The sequence below is a fragment of the Schistocerca nitens genome, chromosome 11, assembly GCF_023898315.1.
Source record: "Schistocerca nitens isolate TAMUIC-IGC-003100 chromosome 11, iqSchNite1.1, whole genome shotgun sequence".
NCBI lineage: Eukaryota > Metazoa > Arthropoda > Insecta > Orthoptera > Acrididae > Schistocerca > Schistocerca nitens.
In genome coordinates this window covers 162065535-162086045 of record NC_064624.1, presented here as the reverse complement: position 1 = coordinate 162086045, position 20511 = coordinate 162065535, and the positions used below count along the sequence as shown (strand labels likewise).

General features: G+C 49.1%; 1 pseudogene; it reads left to right on the top strand.

Annotated features, from left to right (window-relative positions):
• Window positions 1–8670: 8670 nt before the first annotated feature.
• Window positions 8671–8787, top strand: LOC126214119 (5S ribosomal RNA; annotated as a pseudogene).
• Window positions 8788–20511: the final 11724 nt, after the last annotated feature.

Here is a 20511-nt window from a genome sequence, read left to right as displayed (position 1 = left end):
GAACTACTTAAACCGGACTAAGCTAAGGACAACACACACATCCATGCCCGAGGCAGGATTCGAACCTGCGACCGTAGCGGTCGCGCGGTTCCAGACTGTAGCGCCAGAACCGCTCGGCCACCAGCGGCCGGCAAAGATTGTTTTATTTACCAAAACAGATGGTTCAGATGGCTCTGAGCACTATGGGACTTAACTTCTGAGGTCATCAGTCCCCTAGAACTTATAACTACTTAAACGTAACCAACGTAAGGACATCACACACATCCATGCCCGAGGCAGGATTCGAACCTGCGACAGTAGCGGTCGCGCAGTTCCAGACTGAAGTGACTAGAACCGCTCGGCCTCTGCGGCTGGCTTACCAAAACACTTACAACGTGCAGCAGGTCTACTAAAGAGACTGCGTACGCTACGCTTGTCCGTCCTCTTCTGGAATTTGACTGTGTAGTGAGGAATGTTTACCACGTAGGAATGACTGAGGACATAGAAAAAGTTCAAAGAAGGGCAGCTCGGTTTGTACAATCCCGAAATAGAGGAGAGAGTGCAACGAATACGATACGTGAATTGAGGTGTCAATCATTGAAGGGGGTTTTTTCACGTAACTTGAATCACAAGCTTTCTCCTCAGAAGACGAAGATATTTAGTTGACGCCACCTACACTGGGAGAAATGATCATCATTATAAAATCAAAGAAATCAGACAGAGTGAGACAAGGAAGTGTTGCCAGACGTACTGTCGTGGTGCAAAGGCCGTCTACCTCTACATGACTAGTCCATAACTCAAAGTGCCAGGAAGTGTTAATAGAACCACCATCAGACTATTTTTGTACCGTTCGACTCTCTACAAACGCGCAGGGAAAAGGAACACTTATATCTTTTCGTGCCACCTCTGAGTTATAATACACTCCTGGAAATTGAAATAAGAACACCGTGAATTCATTGTCCCAGGAAGGGGAAACTTTATTGACACATTCCTGGGGTCAGATACATCACATGATCACACTGACAGAACCACAGGCACATAGACACAGGCAACAGAGCATGCACAATGTCGGCACTAGTACAGTGTATATCCACCTTTCGCAGCAATGCAGGCTGCTATTCTCCCATGGAGACGATCGTAGAGATGCTGGATGTAGTCCTGTGGAACGGCTTGCCATGCCATTTCCACCTGGCGCCTCAGTTGGACCAGCGTTCGTGCTGGACGTGCAGACCACGTGAGACGACGCTTCATCCAGTCCCAAACATGCTCAATGGGGGACAGATCCGGAGATCTTGCTGGCCAGGGTAGTTGACTTACACCTTCTAGAGCACGTTGGGTGGCACGGGATACATGCGGACGTGCATTGTCCTGTTGGAACAGCAAGTTCCCTTGCCGGTCTAGGAATGGTAGAACGATGGGTTCGATGACGGTTTGGATGTACCGTGCACTATTCAGTGTCCCCTCGACGATCACCAGTGGTGTACGGCCAGTGTAGGAGATCGCTCCCCACACCATGATGCCGGGTGTTGGCCCTGTGTGCCTCGGTCGTATGCAGTCCTGATTGTGGCGCTCACCTGCACGGCGCCAAACACGCGTACGACCATCATTGGCACCAAGGCAGAAGCGACTCTCATCGCTGAAGACGACACGTCTCCATTCGTCCCTCCATTCACGCCTGTCGCGACACCACTGGAGGCGGGCTGCACGATGTTGGGGCGTGAGCGGAAGACGGCCTAACGGTGTGCGGGACCGTAGCCCAGCTTCATGGAGACGGTTGCGAATGGTCCTTGCCGATACCCCAGGAGCAACAGTGTCCCTAATTTGCTGGGAAGTGGCGGTGCGGTCCCCTACGGCACTGCGTAGGATCCTACGGTCTTGGCGTGCATCCGTGCGTCGCTGCGGTCCGGTCCCAGGTCGACGGACACGTGCACCTTCCCGGCCTCCCGCATGCCCACTATACGCCCTCGCTCAAAGTCCGTCAACTGCACATACGGTTCACGTCCACGCTGTCGCGGCATGCTACCAGTGTTAAAGACTGCGATGGAGCTCCGTATGCCACGGCAAACTGGCTGACACTGACGGCGGCGGTGCACAAATGCTGCGCAGCTAGCGCCATTCGACGGCCAACACCGCGGTTCCTGGTGTGTCCGCTGTGCCGTGCGTGTGATCATTGCTTGTACAGCCCTCTCGCAGTGTCCGGAGCAAGTATGGTGGGTCTGACACACCGGTGTCAATGTGTTCTTTTTTCCACTTCCAGGAGTGTATTTTATCACGATAGACATGACTCCCTATGCTAATGGGACTTAACAAAATATTTTGGCGTCCACAGAAGAATAATACCTCGCCGCAACGGTAATAATTACTCTGCCATGTTTAGCGATAATGCGGACCTAGCTGCTCTTCTTTGACTTTCTCGATGTCCTCCGTCAATGCTAACAGCTAAGAATCGCAGACCACGCAGCAATACTCCAGAAGAGGACGGAGAAGTACAGGCAGTGTCTCTAACGGATTTGGCACATCTTCTAAGTGTTCTGCCAATGAAAGGCAGTCTTTGGATTTGCCTTCTTACATTTTCTTTAGGATCGATTCAGTTTAAGCTGTAGGCAGCTGAAATCGCTATGTTTTAACTTAAACGGACAAGCTTTAAACTTGTGTTGTTTTGTGTCCGATCGAGTCGTGCGTTTCTTCGTCGCTCCCAGTGACAGACAACTGCTCACAACGGCGGGAGAAACATATGTTTTCTCCCCTCCAGAAAGGAAAAAGCGCTCAGCGACCACATCTCTAGTTAGCATCACGAAACTCAACGGTACCACTGCGCGATCAACAGGTTGTCGGTATTCCTGTGTTTCCCGGCCCAGCGGGAGATCTCGGGAGCAACAAGTGGATTCTGGAGCAAGACGACGTTCCCTGTGTCCAGATGAGAGTTGAACGGAATGAGAGAGCGTGTGATAACCAGGACCAGTCCCAGCTTTGGACGTCTTATATGGTCGGTCTGTCCCAGAAGCGGGCCACAATCTATATCTACCTCTTTGCTCCGCAAGCGACGTTGTGGTGGGTAGTGAAGGGTATTTTTCGTACCACTGTCGCATCCGCCCTCTCGCCTTACACTCGCGAGCGGGTCGCGGGAACAACGATTGCAGTAAGTCTCCATGTCGCTTCGAATCTCTTTAAATTTAGCTACCAGTTTTTTGAGAAAATACGAGGGCCGTTCAGAAAGTAACCTCCGGTTGATTTAAAAAAATACACCAAGTTAAATAAAAATATTTTAATATATACATCTTACAACTACATCTTTGCACTATTTTTCTACATAGTCTCCATAGCGATTGAGGCACTTATCGTATCTCTTCACAAGCTTTGAAATTCCTTCTGCATAAAAATCACCCGCTTGTGCCTGGAGCCAGCCTGTGACCGCATCTTTGAGCTCTTCGTCGTCATCAAACCGCTGTGACCCGAGCCATTTCTTCAAATGCATGAAGAGGTGATAATCACTTGGCGCCAGGTCTGGGCTGTAAGGTGGATGGTTGATAACGTCCCACTTGAAGGACTCGAGAAGGGCCGTTGTTCTGCGAGCAGAGTGAGGACGGGCGTTATCGTGCAAAAAAACGATACCGGAAGTCAGCATACCACGGCGTTTGTTCTGTATAGCCCGTCGTAACTTTTTTATTGTTTCACAGTACACGTCTTGATTAATGGTCGTACCACGTTCCACGAATTCAACCGACAACACCCCTTTGGCATCCCAAAACACCGTTGCCATCAGTTTTCTGGCAGAAAAATCTTGCGAGGCTTTTCTCGGTTTGGTAGGCGAATTTGAATGTGCCCACATCTTTGATTGTTCTTTTGTCTCAGGGTTCTCGTACTTAATCCAGGTTTCGTCACCGGTCACGATTCTGTTTAACAATGGTTCTCCTTCGTCCTCATAACGTGACAGAAAGTCTAATGCAGAGGCCATTCTTTGAGTTTTGTGGTGGTCGGTAAGAATTTTGGGCACCCATCGTGCACAGAACTTACGGTAACCCAATCTTGCTGTCACTATCTCGTACAAGAGAGTCTTAGAAATCTGTGGAAAACCAGTAGACAACTCCGACATTGAGAAACGTCGATTTTCACGAACTTTTGCATCAACTGTCTGAACGAGTTCGTCAGTCACCAATGATGGTCTACCACTCCTCTCTTCATCGTGAACGTTTTCTCGTCCACTTTTAAATAAACGTACCCATTCACGGACAACTCCTTCACTCGTAACTCTCGGTCCGTACACGGCACAAAGCTCACGATGAATAGCTGCTGCAGAATATCCTTTGGCTGTAAAAAACCTTGTGACAGCACGCACTTCACATTTGGCGGGGTTTTCTATTGCAGCACACATTTCAAACTGCCACAAAAACTAAACTAGCGCAGGTACGACGTTCACTCGACCACGGCTTGATGCCGACTGACCTGTTGAGTGCGTGAACGCACAGATGGCGTCGCTACTCCCCCCACAACCCGCACTGTGACCAATCGGAGGTTACTTTCTGAACCGCCCTCGTACATGTAGGAGGAAGCAGTGCAATGGGTGACTCTTCAAGGGGCATAATTTGAGCAGTAAACGACACCGTCATACATGACGCCTGTCTTGCGTTGTCAGCCATTGGAGTTTATTGGGCATTTCCGTGACGCTTTCTTGCTTACTAAATGACCTCGTAACGAAACGTGCCGTCTACACTACGCTTGTTCGTCCTCTTTTGGAGTACTGCTGCTAGGTGTGAGATTCCTATCAGATAGGATTATTTGAGGGCAACGAGAAAGTTCATAGAAGGTTCAAATGGCTCTGAGCACTATGGGACTTAACTTCTGAGGTCATCAGTCCACTAGAACCTAACCAACCTAAGGACATCACACACATCCATGCCCGAGGCAGGATTCAAACCTGAGACCGTAGCGGTCGCGCGGTGTCGGACTGAAGCGCCTAGAACCGCTCGACCACAGCGGCCGGCTTCAAAGAAGGGCAGCACTCTTTTGTACCATCGCGAAATAGGGGACAGAGTGTCACGGACATGATACAAGATTATGGCTGGACACCCTTGAAACAAAGGCGTTTTTCGTTGCGGTGGAATCTTCTCACGAAAATTCCAGTACCAACTTTCTCCTCCAAATGCGAAAATATTTTATTGACCCCGACCTACATAGGGAGAAACGATCCTCATAATAAAATAACAGAATTCAGAGCTCGCACGGAAAGATATAGGTGTTCGTTTTTTGAGTGTGCTGTTGGAGAGAATGATAGAGAATTATTGTAAACCGATGAACCCTCTGCCAGGCACTTAAATGTGATTTGCAGATGTAGTGGGGCAGGAGATCTTGGTTCGAATCCCGGTCAGACATACTTTTTCAACTTTCCCCATTGATGTAAAGCAGTGCCCACAAACAGATAAATCTACACTCCTGGAAATGGAAAAAAGAACACATTGACACCGGTGTGTCAGACCCACCATACTTGCTCCGGACACTGCGAGAGGGCTGTACAAGCAATGATCACACGCACGGCACAGCGGACACACCAGGAACCGCGGTGTTGGCCGTCGAATGGCGCTAGCTGCGCAGCATTTGTGCACCGCCGCCGTCAGTGTCAGCCAGTTTGCCGTGGCATACGGAGCTCCATCGCAGTCTTTAACACTGGTAGCATGCCGCGACAGCGTGGACGTGAACCGTATGTGCAGTTGACGGACTTTGAGCGAGGGCGTATAGTGGGCATGCGGGAGGCCGGGTGGACGTACCGCCGAATTGCTCAACACGTGGGGCGTGAGGTCTCCACAGTACATCGATGTTGTCGCCAGTGGTCGGCGGAAGGTGCACGTGCCCGTCGACCTGGGACCGGACCGCAGCGACGCACGGATGCACGCCAAGACCGTAGGATCCTACGCAGTGCCGTAGGGGACCGCACCGCCACTTCCCAGCAAATTAGGGACACTGTTGCTCCTGGGCTATCGGCGAGGACCATTCGCAACCGTCTCCGTGAAGCTGGGCTACGGTCCCGCACACCGTTAGGCCGTCTTCCGCTCACGCCCCAACATCGTGCAGCCCGCCTCCAGTGGTGTCGCGACAGGCGTGAATGGAGGGACGAATGGAGACGTGTCGTCTTCAGCGATGAGAGTCGCTTCTGCCTTGGTGCCAATGATGGTCGTATGCGTGTTTGGCGCCGTGCAGGTGAGCGCCACAATCAGGACTGCATACGACCGAGGCACACAGGGCCAGCACCCGGCATCATGGTGTGGGGAGCGATCTCCTACACTGGCCGTACACCACTGGTGATCGTCGAGGGGACACTGAATAGTGCACGGTACATCCAAACCGTCACCGAACCCATCGTTCTACCATTCCTAGACCGGCAAGGGAACTTGCTGTTCCAACAGAACAATGCACGTCCGCATGTATCCCGTGCCACCCAACGTGCTCTAGAAGGTGTAAGTCAACTACCCTGGCCAGCAAGATCTCCGGATCTGTCCCCCATTGAGCATGTTTGGGACTGGATGAAGCGTCGTCTCACGCGGTCTGCACGTCCAGCACGAACGCTGGTCCAACTGAGGCGCCAGGTGGAAATGGCATGGCAAGCCGTTCCACAGGACTACATCCAGCATCTCTACGATCGTCTCCATGGGAGAATAGCAGCCTGCATTGCTGCGAAAGGTGGATATACACTGTACTAGTGCCGACATTGTGCATGCTCTGTTGCCTGTGTCTATGTGCCTGTGGTTCTGTCAGTGTGATCATGTGATGTATCTGACCCCAGGAATGTGTCAATAAAGTTTCCCCTTCCTGGAACAATGAATTCACGGCGTTCTTATTTCAATTTCCAGGAGTGTAATTAATTCATTTGTGTCTTGAAACAATGATTCTAAATTCCCCTCTTATTTAACTATAATCCAAAAGAGGTAATATGAAATAATGATTAAGCAGTCAATTACCCCTGGGCCCACAACTCATCGCTAACCACGCTTACAGTTAACATGTTTATCACCACTGCGGCGAGCAGTTTGGAGCAGTTCCGTACGGCAGCAATCTCTGCGGTCCTCCATCGATCATCTACTGCATCCGATAGGACTCTGATTTGTGCTGCAGCGCCCAAACTGTATCTGAGAACCTCAGCATTGAATTTACTGCCAGTTACTCCCGAGCTGTTATCTGACCATTCCCACCAACGAAATTATTCTTCGTAATCTCTTATAACTTCCCAACGTAATGTGACTCAACTTTCTGCAATTACCCAAATATCTCACTGCACTTTCAGCGCCCCCACAGCGATCAAGACTGCCCTTCTCGCGTCGCCAAGGCCAATTGCCTTCACTCCAGCGACAAAGCCGCCACCTTGCCCGCGTTTATTCGCAGTCCTCACAACCCAGTTTTCTGTCTGATGTTACAGACCAATCAGACTACACCCATGTGTAGCGATACACCTTATTTGGAGCCCTTCTGCCGAGGAGCCGTTCGCGGTGGTCTAGCGGTTCTAGGCGCTCAGTCCGGAACCGCGCGACTGCTACGGTCGCAGGTTCGAATCCTGCCTCCGGCATGGATGTGTGTGATGTCCTTAGGTTAGTTAGGTTTAAGTAGTTCTAAGTTCTAGGGGACTGATGACCACAGATGTTAAGTCCCATAGTGCTCAGAGCCATTTGAACCATTTTTTGCCGAGGAATCAGACTATCCAATGAACCGCCTCACCTAAAATTAGTTGAGAAGGTCCATTTGTCCATCGACGTACGACCTACGAGTCACACAGGGATGTGCCTTGGGGGCGCTCCTGCAGATTTTTTTCGCCTGTCTATCCCCGTATTGTAGGCAACGACATTGCCGCAGTGGATACACCGGTTCCCGTGAGATCACCGAAGTTAAGCGCTGTTGGGCATGGCTGGCAATTGGATGGGTGACCATCCATCCACCATGCGCTGTTGCCATTTTCCGGGGTGCACTCAACCTCGTGATGCCAATTGAGGACATCCTCGGCCGAATAGTAGCGGCTCCGGTCAAAGAAAACCATCCTAAGGACCGGGAGAGCGGTGTGCTGACCCCACGCTCGACCTATCCGCATCCTCCTCTGAGGATGACACGGCGGTCGGACGGTCCCGGTAGGCCACTCGTGGCCTGAAGACGGAGTGCTATCCCTGTATTGTACTATGAAAGCTAACGGGACCTCGCTGTCCTTCCTCACCATGCCGGGCAGAAATTCGTCCTATCACTAAGCTAGACAGAGAACTGGCACCGTTGGAATTTCCGGATCAGGAAGGACACTTAAAAATAAAACTAGAACGCAGCTTTACGTGAACACTTCCTCTGGACATCGGTAGAATTGAAAACGGGCATAGCCGGCCGAAGTGGCCATGCGGTTAAAGGCGCTGCAGTCTCGAACCGCAACACCGCTACGGTCGCAGGTTCGAATCCTGCCTCGGGCATGGATGTTTGTGATGTCCTTAGGTTAGTTAGGTTTAACTAGTTCTAAGTTCTAGGGGACTAATGACCTCAGCAGTTGAGTCCCATAGTGCTCAGAGCCATTTGATTTTTCTGCCGAGGAATCAGACTATCCAATGAACCGCCTCACCTAAAATTAGGTGAGAAGGTCCATTTCTCCATCGACGTACGACCTATGAGTCACACAGGGATGTGCCTTGGGGGCGCTCCTGCAGATTTTTTTCGCCTGTCTATCCCCGTATTGTAGGCAACGACATTGCCGCAGTGGATACACCGGTTCCCGTGAGATCACCGAAGTTAAGCGCTGTTGGGCATGGCTGGCAATTGGATGGGTGACCATCCAGCCACCATGCGCTGTTGCCATTTTCCGGGGTGCACTCAACCTCGTGATGCCAATTGAGGACATCCTCGGCCGAATAGTAGCGGCTCCGGTCAAAGAAAACCATCATAAGGACCGGGAGAGCGGTGTGCTGACCCCACGCTCGACCTATCCGCATCCTCCTCTGAGGATGACACGGCGGTCGGACGGTCCCGGTAGGCCACTCGTGGCCTGAAGACGGAGTGCTATCCCTGTATTGTGCTATGAAAGCTAACGGGACCTCGCTGTCCTTCCTTACCATGCCGGGCAGAAATTCGTCCTATCACTAAGCTAGACAGAGAACTGGCACCGTTGGAATTTCCGGATCAGGAAGGACACTTAAAAATAAAACTAGAACGCAGCTTTACGTGAACACTTCCTCTGGACATCGGTAGAATTGAAAACGGGCATAGCCGGCCGAAGTGGCCATGCGGTTAAAGGCGCTGCAGTCTCGAACCGCAACACCGCTACGGTCGCAGGTTCGAATCCTGCCTCGGGCATGGATGTTTGTGATGTCCTTAGGTTAGTTAGGTTTAACTAGTTCTAAGTTCTAGGGGACTAATGACCTCAGCAGTTGAGTCCCATAGTGCTCAGAGCCATTTGAACCATTTTTCTGCCGAGGAATCAGACTATACAATGAACCGCCTCACCTAAAATTAGGTGAGAAGGTCCATTTCTCCATCGACGTACGACCTACGAGTCACACAGGGATGTGCCTTGGGGGCGCTCCTGCAGATTTTTTTCGCCTGTCTATCCCCGTATTGTAGGCAACGACATTGCCGCAGTGGATACACCGGTTCCCGTGAGATCACCGAAGTTAAGCGCTGTTGGGCATGGCTGGCAATTGGATGGGTGACCATCCATCCACCATGCACTGTTGCCATTTTCCGGGGTGCACTCAACCTCGTGATGCCAATTGAGGACATCCTCGGCCGAATAGTAGCGGCTCCGGTCAAAGAAAACCATCATAAGGACCGAGAGAGCGGTGTGCTGACCCCACGCTCGACCTATCCGCATCCTCCTCTGAGGATGACACGGCGGTCGGACGGTCCCGGTAGGCCACTCGTGGCCTGAAGACGGAGTGCTATCCCTGTATTGTGCTATGAAAGCTAACGGGACCTCGCTGTCCTTCCTCACCATGCCGGGCAGAAATTCGTCCTATCACTAAGCTAGACAGAGAACTGGCACCGTTGGAATTTCCGGATCAGGAAGGACACTTAAAAATAAAACTAGAACGCAGCTTTACGTGAACACTTCCTCTGGACATCGGTAGAATTGAAAACGGGCATAGCCGGCCGAAGTGGCCATGCGGTTAAAGGCGCTGCAGTCTCGAACCGCAACACCGCTACGGTCGCAGTTTCGAATCCTGCCTCGGGCATGGATGTTTGTGATGTCCTTAGGTTAGTTAGGTTGAAGTAGTTCTAAGTTCTAGGGGACTAATGACCTCAGCAGTTGAGTCCCATAGTGCTCAGAGCCATTTGAACCATTTTTGAAAATGGGCATAACACGTTACTAAGCTAAATAAACCGGGCCTAGAATCAATAAAAGAGGTAAGAAGCCAACGTACGGCTAACACCAGCCATTTGTCTGCAAACGCCAAGCGCCTATCCCTATTATCGTCGTTAAGATCATTTCTCGATTGTATGGCTATAGTTTCAGATCCTTCATTATTGTCTGCAGTGCTGTGCGTGAAATGTTCGGTTCTCTAGACATACGCCTTTAAGTTTTCCAGCTTTCCAGCGCAACTGCCTCTGTTATCGGTACGCATAGTTCTGGGCCTACCCGCTCCATTTACACGCAAAACACTACCAGTAGCGTCAGATTTATTGTTTATTCCCGCTATCGTTAACGAAGAGGTGCATTTCCTCCAGACTCGACGGCCATCCTCCGTTTTACCTCGGCGTATTTGTTTCTTGCAATGAAGAGTAGGATGAAGTGCAAGAGGGTACTCACGAAGAAACAATGTGCCAGGAAACGTGACACGGAGACACTAAGGTCCGAAGAAGTTTTAAAACTTTCTATAAAACTTTTAAAAAGTTCCAAAATTTTTCTGTATTTCGTCCCTATCGCATTTAATGTTAAAAAAATTATTTACAATATGATGACCAGATTCGGTGGCTTGACAACCATCTTGACATCACATGATTATAAATGCACTCGCATTGTACAAGACCGGTTGCATCATCCATAACGTTCTAATTTTAAATCTCGATGTAAAACGTGCTATATACATAGTGAGCTGTTATAGATAAGTCCGCCGCTCGTGGTCTTGCGATAGCGTTCTCGCTTCCCGAGCACGGGGTCCCGGGTTCGTATCCCGGCTTGGTCAGGGATTTTCATCTGCCACGAGATGACTGGGTGCTGTTGTGTCGCCTTCATCATCATCATTCATCCCCATTACGGTCGGAGGAAGGCAACGGCAAACCACCTCCTCTAGGACCTTGCCTAGTACGGCGGTACGGGCTAGCTCTGAGCACTATGGGACTCAACTGCTGTGGTCATCAGTCCCCTAGAACTTAGAACTACTTAAACCTAACTAACCTAAGGACATCACACAGATCCATGTCCGAGGCAGGATTCGAACCTGCGACCGTAGCAGCCGCGCGGTTCCCGACTGAAGCGCCTAGAACCTCTCGGCCACACCGGCCGGCCACACACTTTTCAGTATGTAGGATCAATCGCCAATTTTCGCACCATACAGATACCTTTTGTAAACCTTTTGCAATTTGTTTTGATCTTCTGATGAATTTGCTAGACGATAAAGCACTATGCGACTTAACTTCTGAGGTCATCAGTCGCCTAGAACTACTTAAACCTAACGCCTGTCGCGACACCACTGGAGGCGGGCTGCACGATGTTGGGCCGTGAGCGGAAGACGGCCTAACGGTGTGCGGGACCGTAGCCCAGCTTCATGGAGACGGTTGCGAATGGTCCTCGCCGATACCCCAGGAGCAACAGTGTCCCTAATTTGCTGGGAAGTGGCGGTGCGGTCCCCTACGGCACTGCGTAGGATCCTACGGTCTTGGCGTGCATCCGTGCGTCGCTGCGGTCCGGTCCCAGGTCGACGGGCACGTGCACCTTCCGCCGACCACTGGCGACAACATCGATGTACTGTGGAGACCTCACGCCCCACGTGTTGAGCAATTCGGCGGTATGTCCGGCCTCCCGCATGCCCACTATACGCCCTCGCTCAAAGTCCGTCAACTGCACATACGGTTCACGTCCACGCTGTCGCGGCATGCTACCAGTGTTAAAGACTGCGATGGAGCTCCGTATGCCACGGCAAACTGGCTGACACTGACGGCGGCGGAGCACAAATGCTGCGCAGCTAGCGCCATTCGACGGCCAACACCGCGATTCCTGGTGTGTCCGCTGTGCCGTGCGTGTGATCATTGCTTGTACAGCTCTCTCGCAGTGTCCGGAGCAAGTATGGTGGGTCTGACACACCGGTGTCAATGTGTTGTTTTTTCGATTTCCAGGAGTGTAGTACATGGATTGTGCCATCCCGGGGTACGCCCGACATTCCGCCTAGTATCGCAACGTTTCGTGTGGCCAGGCATGCAAAAAGACTGCCGCGAGTGGGTCCGATCTTGTCTTCAGTGCCAACGCTGCAAGATTAACCGCCATGTACACGCACCGATCGGCGATTTTCCGGATACCACCGCCCGCTTTGCCCACGTTCATTTAGATGTAGTCGGACCACTTCCACCTTCGAACGGGCAAAGATATCTGTTTACAATGATCGACCGTTTTACGCGTTGGTCGGAGGCAGTGCCGGTGGATAATATCACAGCAGACACATTAGCTTCCGCTTTTGCAATGGCTTGGTTGGCAAGATTTGGATGCCCACTACATATTACCACTGACAGCGGACGGCAATTTGAATCAGACCTGTTCTCACAGCTGGCCAAGTTTTGTGGTTACACCCACCATAAGACCACAAGTTATCACCCAGCAAGCAACGGAATGATCGAACGCTGGCACCGTTGTTTGAAGGCCGCGCTGATGTGCCACGAAGAAACCTGGACAACCGCACTACCAGTGGTCTCGTTAGGCTTACGGACGACTTTCAAACCAGACCTGGTGACTTTGTAGACGCTGATGCCACAGAGACAGTTGCTACTGGCCAGCCGGATTTCTTGCGACGATTGAGGTACCATGTATTAAAGATTCGCCCTCCGAAAGCCACACGTCATGGCAAGCCGCCCACTTTCGTGCACCAGGACCTGGAACAATGTCGTCACGTCATGCTCCGCACCACGACTGTCGCGTTGAATCGGGTTAAACCTGCGTATGTTTTTCCTGACACCCCACTAGCGGCACCTCGTCGTAGGCGTCCACCTACCGCTGTTCCAGACACTGACGCCACATCTCCGGCGCCGGCTCTTCAACATCCGCCGCCCAACGCAGCACGACATCCGCCTCCTGACGTTGTTCCTCCTCCTCCGACGAGGACGACCCGTTCTGGACGTCGGGTGCACTTTCCGGCGCGGTATCTCGACGCCGACGCTCCGCTTCCGCCCGGGGGGCTGATGTAGCGACGCTGCCGCGCGCTAATTCAAGCTCGCCGGTGTGTGTGTGTGTGTGTGTGTGTGTGTGTGCTGTGCGCGTGTGTCAGTGCAGTGGTGTGCGACGTTCGTGTAGTTCCGCGCCCAGCCTCTAGACGCGCTCTGTTTTCTAGCTTTTATATACGTTCTGTTTATTATTATTATTATTATTATTCCTTGTTTTTTGAGTTAGTTAGTGGTTCCGTGCCTCCTGACTTGTGTAGACGAGTACTGTTTTCTCTCCTAACTACGCAAGTTTCCGAGGATTAACGATCCTCTATATAGGCCGGAAGCAAATTCTATAGCTCCGATCTCTCCATGCATGCCGGGCGTCGTCAGATACGCGCTCGCAATAAAGTTATTGTTGCTCAACTGAAGGTCTTCATTCTTCTGAATCACGTTAAGCAAAGGTCGGACAGCCACCAGTTTAGCTGGACCCGACAGACCCATAGACAAAAAGAACAGGAGCCATGACAAGCTAAGTAAACTTGAAAGTTTATTGTAATCTTGTCTCCTCTCAAATCTTCATAAAAGACTTTTCTTGTTAATCACTCGGACTGGGCATTGTTTAATGTGGACAATAGCTGGAAGAAGGAACGAGGGTAGGGCAGTCCACACACTTGTTCATCGTAGCGCTTCCCGGCTTCGCCGTCCTTATTGCCAGTTGCGACCAGTTTATTTCTCAGGAAAATGTGATCAGCTTCTATTTTCTCCGTCTCAGCTGCACGAATGTACAATTTACCGCTGCAGTGGTCATCGGTTTCTGGCTGACTCACCCGTTCTCTGACTACACATCTTTTTAGTAACCGTAACTCGTCCTGCAACATGGTGCCAAAAGGCACGAACGGCCCTCTACAAGAAAGTCAAACTGGGAACAACAAATTCTCTCACTGATAGGACAGAGTATGTGTCTACAGTTACATTTCTAGTTACGGTTAATAACAAGATGCATCGCCTGACAATGCGCGAGTCAACCCGAAACCGCTACCCTATACAGCAATAATTCGTACATTGATGCAGCTGAGACAGACGAAATAGAAATTTATAAAATTTTCCTCGGCACTATACATCCCGAAGCAGCGTGCTTCGAATCTGAAAGACTTTATTTCTGTTCGTATTTCGAAAGGGGCTCCCCAGGGATTAGTTCAGGAATATTTGCAAAAGTATCCCATTTCAGAAAACTCGCTCTTTCAGTTTCATCTTTCCACATCTTCTTAGCTTCCCTACAAAGTAGCAATCCGTTTCTCGTGCTGGCCTTTGATAAGCCTACCATTCAGTGAGGCAATACTAACCTTAAGACTTATCTTAGAAGAAAAATTAAGAAAAAGCAAACCTACGTTTCTAGCATTTGTAGACTTAGAGAAAGCTTTTGACAATGTTCACTGGAATACTCTCTTTCAAATTCTGAAGGTGGCAGGGGTAAAATACAGGGAGCGAAAGGCAATTTACAATTTGTACAGAAACCAGATGGCAGTTATAAGAGTCGAGGGGCATGAAAGGGAAGCAGTGGTTAGGAAGGGAGTGAGACAGGTCTGTAGCCGCTCCCCAATGTTATTCAATCTGTATATTGAGCAAGCAGTAAACGAAACAAAAGAAAAATTCCGAGTAGGTATTAAAATTCATGGAGAAGAAATAAAAACTTTGAGGTTCGCCGATGACATTGTAATTCTGTCAGAGACAGCAAAGGACTTGGAAGAGCAGTTGAACGGAATGGACAGTGTCTTGAAAGGAGGATATAAGATGAACATCAACAAAAGCAAAACGAGGATAATGGAATGTAGTCAAACTAAATCGGGTGATGCTGAGGGAATTAGATTAGGAAATGAGACACTTAAAGTAGTAAAGGAGTTTTGCTATTTAGGGAGCAAAATAACTGATGATGGTCGAAGTAGAGAGGATATAAAATGTAGACTGGCAATGGCAAGGAAAGCGTTTCTGAAGAAGAGAAATTTGTTAACATCGAGTATAGATTTAAGCGTCAGGAAGTCGTGTCTGAAAGTATTTGTATGGAGTGTAGCCATGTATGGAAGTGAAACATGGAGGATAACTAGTTTGGACACGAAGAGAATAGAAGCTTTCGAAATGTGGTGCTACAGAAGAATGCTGAAGATAAGGTGGGTAGATCACTTAACTAATGAGGAGGTATTGAATAGAATTGGGGAGAAGAGAAGTTTGTGGCACAACTTGACTAGAAGAAGGGATCGGTTGGTAGGACATGTTTTGAGGCATCAAGGGATCACAAATTTAGCATTGGAGGGCACCGTGGAGGGTAAAAATCGTAGAGGGAGACCAAGAGATGAATACACTAAGCAGATTCAGAAGGATGTTGGTTGCAGTAGGTACTGGGAGATGAAGGAGCTTGCACAGGATAGAGTAGCATGGAGAGCTGCATCAAACCAGTCTCCGGACTGAAGACCACAACAACAACAACAACCATTCAGTCCTGAGATTGCGCTTGTGAGACAGCAGCTGCCCACTTCATGGTGTGGTTTTATCACATCTTAAAACTAGAGATGGGCAAAACTGTTCTTTTCAGAGATTGGATCAGAACTGTTCACTCCCTGAAATGAATTAGCTCTTTTTCATGACTCACCACTCATTTACAATAGAAAATAAATGGAAGGCACATTGCCCTTTAAACTTGGTTTATTCCAGTACTACACCTGTATTTTGATCTTATTTGATCCTATTTTGAAGTAACACAGATAATGAGTAAGAATTTTGTATTGTTTATTGAAATTTCCACGATATGACAAAGTTTTTGATTATTGATTTATTTTGCACTATCGTGGTTTTTTGGGTGATCGGAAAATGTTGTAACTTGAGATTTACATTAACAATATATTTGGCTATAATGTATTAAAATTTCATTAACCTCATACAAATACATCGCAAGCCATATATTTTTAAAGTGAACGTTTCCTTCCGAAGACGCCTAAAATCGCAAAATCCGTAGCAGAATAAGAAAAAAATATATAAATTTGACTGTAAAACGAAAGTGCTGCATATAGCCTTACGCAGAATAAAACAAGGAAAATATTGGTGTATCACATTTTGCGATACGTTTATCGGTTCGCTCGTAATTAAAGCGTAAATTCGAGTGTCCATAATAAAAATCCTATGGTAAGAGGAGTCATCAGCAACCTAATCTAATCAGTTTAAACAAATAAAAATAAAATAAAAACGATTGATGTAAACATAACATAATAATGTAATATACATAGCGGTATTACTACGAAGAACAATATCCAGTGGGGACAAACTCCGATGCAGAGGCGCTGAGTCGAGCAGGTCGAGCCGCGAGCTGTATTGCTGCGTGAGCTGAGACCGCAGAGACCAGAGTGACACCTGAGTCGCTTTGCTCAACGCTCTGGCTAGAGTCGAGACGGTGGGGTGAGCGTTGAGCGGGCGAGTTCCGAGGGTGGGTGGAGCGGTGAACTCACCCGCTCTGAGCCAAATCGTCCGTTCCCTTGCGAGCAGGTTTTTGCAAGTAGTTCCTGTGTTATCCGCTAGGTGGCTCTCTGTCCTGTTGCTCGCATCAACTGCCCAGAGGGCAGGACGTGCGACTGAAATGATCGCTGACAGAGTGCGATGCGAAGTTAAGCTGCGCCAGACACTGCACGCGGCAGACGACGCACAGAGACGGCACGGCATATGTGAAACACAAAATCCAATGGGGCACTGCACAATGCAGGCAGCCAAGGTAGAAGCAGGGCAGAGGCCGGCGCTGGCTGTGTTGTGTGGCGTGCAGTGTGCTCTGACCAGCAGACGCGCTGCTGATATGCTCCGTCTCTCTCTCTCTCTCTCTCTCTCTCTCTCTCTCTCTCTCTCTCTCTCTCTGCCGTGGGAAACGTTTGGAGCTACCGTTCTTTTTTTCTGAATCACTGATTGTTCACTCCTTTGAAAGATTCAACTCTATGAATTAGTTCAAGAGCGGATCCCCCATCTCTACTTAAAACACGGCACTGTACAGAATACACGGAAGGATGGAAAATAAAACATTATCTGTGAGACGACGATCGGTCTCACTTTAAGAACGGTATGGGGGCCAGAAGGGCACTTCTGACGTTGTGCTTGATAATGTAAGCAGGACTTAGCAGAAACGTTCATACGATAAATCAGCTTATAAAGGATATCAGAGTTTCTGAGGAAAATAACTTTAGAGAAACACGGGTAATATACAATACGCACTAGGACCTAGAGGGAACAATGGGAATGGAGGATCAACAAAGAAGTGATCAGATTAAAAAGAGTATAACAGGGTTTAGTCTTCCTGCCGTACTTCTCAATTTATACCTAGAAGAAGCAATGACGGAAATAAAAGAAAAGATCAAGAGTGCGCAAAATTCACAGTGAAGGAGTATCAAGGATCATATTCGCCGATAACATTACTCTCATTAGTGAAAGTGGCAAAGAACTGCAGGTTCTGTTGAATTTAATGAACTAATGAAGAAAGGGAAATAAGATTAATCAGAGGTCGCACATGAAGATTTAACTGCTCGATTTTTCCCACGCGCCGTTCGAGAGTGGAACGGTAGAGAAATAAAACTTCCTGGCAGAGTAAAGCTGTGTGCCGGACCGAGACTCGAACTCGGGACCCTTGCCTTTCGCGAGGGTACTGCTCTACCAACTGAGCTACCCAAGCACGACTCACGACCCGTCCTCACAGCATAACTTCTGCCAGTACCTCGTCTCCTACCTTCCAAACTTTACAGAAGCTCTCCTGCGAACCTTGCAGAACTAGCACTCCTGAAAGAAAGGATACTGCGGAGACATGGCTTAGCCACAGCCTGGGGGATGTTTCCAGAATGAGATTTTCACTCTGCAGCGGAGTGTGCGCTGACATGAAACTTACTGGCAGATTAAAACTGTGTGCCCGACCGAGACTCGAACTCGGGACCTTTGCCATTCGCGGGCAAGTGCTCTACCATCTGAGCTACCGAAGCACGACTCACGCCCCGTCCTCACAGCTGTACTTCTGGCAGTACCTCGTCTCCTACCTTCCAAACTTTACAGAAGCTCTCCTGCGAACCTTGCAGAACTAGCACTCCTGAAAGAAAGGATATTGCGGAGACATGGTTAACCCACAACCTGGGGGATGCTTCCAGAATGATATTTACACTCTGCAGCGGAGTGTGCGCTGATACGAAACTTTTTAAAGCTTCAGATCAGCGCACACTCCGCTGCAGAGTGAAAATCTCATTCTGGTTGAGAAATAGCTTGAAGGTGGTCCGATGAACCCTCCGCCAGGTACTTAATTCAGTAATCGTTTAGGTGTAGGTGAGGAACGAAAGTGATGAGAAGTAGCAGAAGTGCGATTAGCTGTAAACATCGAAGTTGGCGACTCCCAAGCAGACGATGTGTAGCTACCTTGGAACCAAAACTTCACTTGACGAACGGAACAATGAGGACATAAAAAGCGGAGATCAGAGACGGCTTTCGTGGCCAAGAGAAAGAATACTGCTAGTGGCCAACAGTGGCCTTGATTTGAGGAAGAAGTTTCTGAAAATGACTAAGGGGTGATTGAAAAGTTTGCGTATGAGGGCGTTGCTGCAGCTTATATGCGACGTAGCGCGACTCCGATGCGGGTATACAAGCACCGACACGTAGGCAAGGGATTAGCGTAGCATTCGTGTCTGTATGACGTCCGTATGGTAAACGTGGAAACGTGAACTATAACGACATTGCCGGCCGCGGTGGTCTAGCGGTTCTGGCGCTGCAGTCCGGAACCGCGGGACTGCTACGGTCGCAGGTTCGAATCCTGCCTCGGGCATGGGTGTGTGTGATGTCCTTAGGTTAGTTAGGTTTAAGTAGTTCTAAGTTCTAGGGGACTTATGACCTAAGATGTTGAGTCCCATAGTGCTCAGAGCCATTTGAACCATAACGACATTACCAAATGCGTCCGAACAGGTTCAAAATGGTTCAGGTGGCTCTGAGCACTATGGGACTTAACTGGTGTGGTCATCAGTCCCCCAGAACTTAGAACTCCTTAAACCTAACTAACCTAACGACATCACACGCATCCATGCCCGAAGCAGGATTCGAACCTGCGACCGTAGCGGTCGCACGGTTCCAGACTGTATCGCCTAGAACCGCTCGGCCACTCCGGCTGGCCGGCCGAACGGGACCAACATGTCAGGGACAATTGGACAATGGCTGCTGTTTCATAATATCACCAGTGTGTGGGAGATATTCGAACTGCTCGACTATAGTCATGATCTTTCCCCACCCGCCCTATAGTTCCGACCTTCTCCCATTTTACAACCACACCTTCGGTCCCTTAAAAATGGATTTTCAGGGTCGCCGGTCCCTATCGGACTAGGATGTGCAACAAGCAGGGCGCGGTGTCTTAATGAACAGGTATCTTCAACTTTGAGCGTCGGTGGAATGATTGCATCAATGCTTACGGCGATTTTGCCTGAGTTGCATACCGATTTTTGACTCTACGCCCTTCCAACAAAAACTTTTTGATTGCCTTCCATACGTTCAGAACATAGTTCTGCAGAGAAGTGAATCGTGGACTCTGGGAATGTCAGAAAACATGAAAATCACAGCGTTTGAGATGTGGTACTGTAGAAGTATGTTGAAAATTAAGAGAAAATGAATTAAATGAGAAATGGGAAGGTTTTCTGCAGAAACGGCGAAGAAAGAAACCACAGGAAACACTGGCTAGAGGAAGGGACAGTATGACAGGTGTTAACACAACAGGCAATAACTTGCAAGGTACTAACAAGGGAACCTCCCCATCGCACCCCCCTCAGATTTAGTTATAAGTTGGCACAGTGGATAGGGCTTGAAAAACTGAACACAGATCAATCGAGAAAACAGGAAGAAGTTGTGTGGAACTATGAAAAAATAAGCAAAATATACAAACTGAGTAGTCCATGCGCAAGATACGCAACATCAAGGATACTGTGAGCTTAGGAGCGCCGTGGTCCCGTGGTTAGCGTGAGCAGCTGCGGATCGAGAAGTCCTTGCTACAAGTCTTCCCTCGAGTGAAAATTTTACTTCCTTTATTTTCGCAAAGTTATCATCTGTCCGTTCGTTCATTGACGTCTCTGTTCACTATAATAAGCTTAGTGTCTGTGTTTTGCAACCGCACCGCAGAACCGTGCGATTAGTAGACGAAAGGACGTGCCTCTCCAATGGGAACCGAAAACATTTGATCGCAAGGTCATAGGT